At 37.0% G+C, this 5,880-nt stretch overlaps 1 non-coding gene across 1 annotated transcript; it reads left to right on the plus strand.

Annotated features, from left to right (window-relative positions):
* Window positions 1-4,804: 4,804 nt before the first annotated feature.
* On the plus strand, window positions 4,805-4,911 carry LOC140885762 (small nucleolar RNA R71). The gene has a single exon (XR_012151178.1). It is a non-coding gene; the product is annotated as a small nucleolar RNA R71 (small nucleolar RNA).
* The last annotated feature ends 969 nt before the right edge of the window (window positions 4,912-5,880 follow it).

Below are 5,880 nucleotides of genomic sequence, written 5' to 3' on the forward strand. Positions count from 1 at the left end.
CTAAAACAACAATAATGGCTGAAACCCAACAAATCTCAAAACTAGATTTTCGAAAATGGCTTCCAAAAATCTTGACAAATCCAAACGTCGCTCTATTTCAAAACCGACTGAGAATAAACGATCAGAACTCTGCCAAGAACAACATACTTGAAACTCAATCGATTCTAACAACATCCAAAAATTAGAATGTATTTGATCGTATAAAAACTTACGATATAACGGAGCTCTCGCTGCAGTCATCGCTAATCTGCCCTCAGAAATAAATTCCAACAGACAAATCGAGCTTGGACTGAATTCTGAAATCTTGGGAAAGCTATGGGGCGTTTCAATGGAGGAGGAACGGCCAAGGGAGAGGGATGAAGACTATTCCCAAGTCAAACAAGGTAAGATAATATATAAAACTCCAATTTTGACTTTAGTCCCTAAAATTTCCAAAATTTGCAAAATAGACCCCGATCAATAAAAAGTCGTCTTTTGAACTCTAGAAACTCTGATTATCTCAAATAAGATCAATTAAGATAAAATCGGGGCGTTACAGACTTGATTTCCCAATATTCCTTATGCTCTAACTCAACATGTAGACGACATGATTTACCAAAAAGCAACCTATATGGTGTAGTGCCTATAGGTTTTTTAAAGAGCGTCATCTAATCTAACAAACCAATCTTTCCTACTAGTGCTCACTGTGTTTTAAAAAATTCTTTTGATTTCACGGTTTGACACTTCCACTTTCCCACTAGTTTGGGGATGGTAAGGGGTGGAGATCTTTTGCGTGACACCATACTTTTCCAAAAGCTTTTCAAATAGTTTATTGCAAAAATGTGAACCTTCGTCACTAATAATTGCTCGGGGTGTGACAAATCGATTAAAAATATTTTTCTTCAAAAATTTCAACACCACATGAGCATCATTAGTTGCACCAGCCTCTGCCTCTACCATTTCGAAACATAGTCAACCGCAACCAAAATGTATTTTTTCATGATAGATTTGGGAAAAGGTCCCATGAAATCTATGCCCCAAACATCAAACACTTCACACTCCATAATATTATTCAAAGGCATCTCATTATGGTTAGAGATGTTACCTGTGTGTTGGTATCGATCACAAGAAATAACATATGCACGAGCATCCATAAAAATAGCAGGCCAATGAAAACCACATTCAAGTACCTTTGTCGCTGTTTTTATCAGTCCAAAGTGACCGTCTACCTCACGATCGTGGCAATGACTCAAAATAAGCCACATCTCTTTTTCCGGCACGCAACTCCGAATCGTGGAATCTGCATAGATTTTAAACAAAAACGGTTCCTCTCAAAAATAATATTTCACGTCTGATAAGAAAATCTTTCGTTAGTGAAATGATACATTTGGTGGAAGTGTGACTGTGACTGGATAATTAGAAAAATTTGCATACAATGGGCAATCATTAAGTGTGAATAATTTCTCATCCGAAAACCAATCATCTATATCAGCCTCTTTATTTTTCTTTCCCTCACTCGAGTATTCAAGCCTAGACAAGTGATCAGCCACTACATTCTCTACACCTTTTTTGTCTTTTAATTCCAAATCAAATTCTTGCAGCAATAAAATCCACCTAATCAATCTAGGCTTAGCATCATTCTTAACAAGAAAATATTTTTAATGTTGAGTGATCGGTGTACACAATGACTTTAGACAAAACAAGGTAAGAATCAAACTTATCAAACGCAAATACTATAGCGAGTAATTCCTTTTCTATGGTGGCATAATTTAGTTGATCTTCATCTAGAGTTTTACTCGCATAGTAAATAATATGGAATACCTTGTTTTTTCCGCTGACCCAAGATGGCACTTACGGCAGTATCACTAGCATCACACATTACCCCGAAGGGTAGATCCCAGTTAGCAGCCACCAAGATAGGAGCTGTCAATAATCGATCTTTCAGTACCTCGAATGCCTGCATACAATCAGAGTTAAAATTAAACTGCATATATTTCATCAATAAAGAAGACAAGTGCTTAGCAATTTTTGAAAATTATTTAATAAATCGCCGATAAAAACCAGCGTGCCTTAAGAAACTCCGAACTCCCTTTACGGAATTTGGTGGAGGTAAATTTTTTATGACCTCCACCTTTGCTCTATCTACTTCAATTTTCCCTATTCAAAAATTTTATGCCCAAGCACTATACCTTCTTGCACCATAAAATGACACTTCTCCCAATTTAATACCAGGTTAGTCTCCTCACACCGCAACAAAACCATACACAAATTTTTCAGACAATCATCAAAAGAAGATACAAAAATAGAAAATCATCCATGAATATCTCTAAAAAATTTTCAATCATGTCATGAAAAATTCTAGTCATGCTTCTTTGAAATGTAGCTGGTGCGTTACACAATCCAAACGGCATCCGTCTATATGCAAAAGTACCATAAGGACAAGTGAAAATATTTTTCTCTTGATCCTCACGCACAATCATAATCTGGTTATACATCGAATACTTATCCAAAAAACAATAAAACTCATGACCCGCTAATCTCTCAATCATTTGAACTATGAGGGAATGGGAAAATGGTCCTTACGGATGGCGTCATTTAATTTCCTATAATCAATTCACACGCGCCATCCCGTCACAGTCCTTGTGGGTACCAATTCATTTTTCTAATTTTTCACCATAGTTATATCACCTTTATTAAGAACACATTGACTTGGACTTACCCATGCATTGTCAGAGATGAGATAGATAATACCTGCATCCAGCAATTTAATTGTTTCGGCTTTCACTACCTACTGCATCTTCGAATTAAATCTCCTTTGAGGTTGCACTAAGGTGTATATTTCTCTTCCATCAAGATTTTGTGCATGCAAATCAATGGATTAATTCCCTTTATGTCAGCCACATTCCATGCAAACGCCCTTTTGTGCGCCTTAAGTACATCCACAAATTTTTATTCCATCACACCTGTCAAAGAAGAGGAAATAATAACAGGTAGATTATTATCTGCACCCAAATAAACATATTTCAAATGTGAAGGTAAGGGTTTAAGTTCGAGAATTGGTGGTGTCTCTAGGCTGGATTCTTGAAGAACTAGATCCTTCCTATCTCCCAATTTTTCAAGTCGGAACCGCACTTGCTTCTTTAAGGGAGAGTTTTCATTAAAATATGCTACATGTTTGTTCTCTCCTCATCAAATTCATCTTCATATCCTCCATTTGTGAGTGCAGCTTCCACTGGATCCTTTAACTTGTCCTGCACAAAACTATAAACAAGTGAATCTAATGCATCTATCTTAAAACAATCTTGATTTTGCAGTGAGTGTTTAAGTGTGTTAAAGACATCAAAAGTGATTTCCTCATCTCCTACTCTCAATAACTATCCTTTTTGTACGTCGATGAGGGCCTTTCTGGTTTCTAGAAAAGGTCTAGCCAAGATTAAAGGCATATCCAAATCTTCTTCCATGTCAAGCACCACGAATTCTATTTGAAATATAAATTTGTCAACTTTGACAAGAACATATTCAATTATCCCTCGTGGATACTTCATCGATCTATCCGCCAATTGCAGAGAGACTCTTGTAGGTTTTGGCTCTCCCATCCCAAGCTTCCTAAAAACACAAAATGACATAAAGTTAATACGGGCACCTAAATCACCAAGGGCTTTGTGAAAAACCACATCACCATTCATGCAAGGGATAGAAAAACTCATTGGATCTTTCAAATTAGGAGGAATTTTGTTTTGCGCTAAAGCAGAGCAATTTTCGGTTAAGTTCACCATCGCATGCTCCTCTATATTTCTCTTGCTGGCTAAAATTTCCTTCAAAAGTTTTGCATAGCTAGGCATTTGCATCGAAGAGTCGGCAAAAGGAATATTGATATGTAACTTTTTGAACACTTCAAGAAATTTGGAAAATCGCGCATCAATCTTTGTTTTCTTAAGTGCTGCAGGAAACAGAGGTGGAATAACAATATTATACTGTGATGTGGGTGGTTTTTTAGAGTCACATAACTTACCTGTCAATGCTTCTTGCTCACCCTCAGCCTGATTCTGTTTCAGCTCAGTCGCCTTGGCGTCGAGCTTCTTTCCCCTCCTCAACTCAACAGCCTTCACTTGATCCTTTGGGTTTTTTTTTAGTATCACTCGGTAGAGTTCTAGGTTCTCTACTGGACATTGCTTTTTCCAACTGCCTTAAATGATTTTCCAAATTCTTTATCGATGCATCTTGGTTTTGCATCCTTGTCTCTGTGGATGATACGAACTTTTTCATTATTTGTTCTAGGATTGACTTTTCCTCTTGAGGTTTCTTCCCATGATTATGATTTCCTTGTGGCCGAGCATGATTATTCTGACCTCCGCATGAAAATTTTGGATGCTGCCTCCAACTTGGATTGTGTGAGTTCGAATATGGGTTGTTCCTAGGGCGATTGTGACTACCCACATGCTTCACTGGCACCCCATCTGGAAGATAAAAAGGGTTATCATCTTGATAATTTTGTGTAAAATTCTCACCTCCACATTTGTCACAGAACACCTCTTGGATGCGCATAACATAATTTCCAACACTCAAACTATCAATCTTCTTATTCATGGCCTCCAGCTGAGCTGCCATTGAAGTGAACGTATCTACTTGATGGATTCCAGCGGATTTTTGCAATGTATTCCTCTCAGATTGAGGATGATAGCTGCTAAGAGCCATTTCCTTGAATAATTCAAACCCATATTCTAGTGATTTACGCAAGAGATTTCCACCTACAGTTGCATCTAACATGGTGCGATTAGCATGAAAGAAACCATAGTAAAAAGTTTGTACCAGAAGCTATTCCGAAAATTTATGATGTGGGCATCTCCTCAGAAATTCCTTTTAGCGCTCCCATGCCTCATACAGTGACTCTAGGTCACCTTGAACAAAAGTGGTAATGTCGGTTCTCAGTTTTATTGACTTTGAGGGAGTGAAATACTTGTTGAGAAATGCCTTTGCCAATTCGTCCCATGTTGTGATAGAACCTGCAGGTAAATGATTGAGTCATGCTTTAGCTTTATCTCTTAGTGAAAAAATAAATAAACGCAAATGAATAGCGTCATCAGAAACTCCTTGATGCTTGGAAGTATCACAAATTTCTAAGAAATTCGCAATGTGAGGGATTGAATCATCAATTGTTGTTCCACTGAATTGGACTTAGTTTTGGATTATCTGGATTATGGCAGGCTTTATCTCAAAGCAGTTTGTTTCCACAGTTGGTCTAATAATGCTTGGCATAGCATCCTCAATAGATGGTAACGCCCAATCCATCATTGATCTGTAAGCCGGAGGTGCATCATCGTATCCGCCATCTTTATTGATATGTGGTGGTTGTTTCTCTGCCATTGTTGCACTTTGTTGCCTTCTTCTCCTACGGAAAGTTCTCTCAATTTTAGAATCAAAAGGTTCGAGTTCTGAGTGCGATGATCGTAGCAAGCACTATAGGATGGTCCTGCAATGAAAGATAAATCAAGAGCGTCAAACTTTAAGTAAAACTAAATAATATTACTAAGCAGTAAATTGTAAATCAGCAATTCCCGGCAACGACACCAAAAACTTGTTCGAGCTTTTCTTGCACTATAAAATATAGAAAATAAATATGACTTTCATGCTCAAAATATTCGCAAGTTCACGATTCAAATTATAATATAATGTATGAGTACGAGTATCATCCACAGAGACTGTGTTGACAATTCCTACTTTAATATTCCTCTTTATCACACTTTAACTAAGATTTGAGTTTTTTTTTCATCCAATCTACTATTAGAAAATAATTTTTTGATAAATCAATAAAAATCAATGATAACTATTCAAAGGATTAAATTCAAATGTTTAAAGAAGATGTTGAGATTTTGGTTCACCTTCGCCTATTTGACTCTCATA

Source organism: Henckelia pumila, chromosome 2, assembly GCF_033568475.1.
Source record: "Henckelia pumila isolate YLH828 chromosome 2, ASM3356847v2, whole genome shotgun sequence".
Classification (NCBI taxonomy): Eukaryota; Viridiplantae; Streptophyta; class Magnoliopsida; order Lamiales; family Gesneriaceae; genus Henckelia; species Henckelia pumila.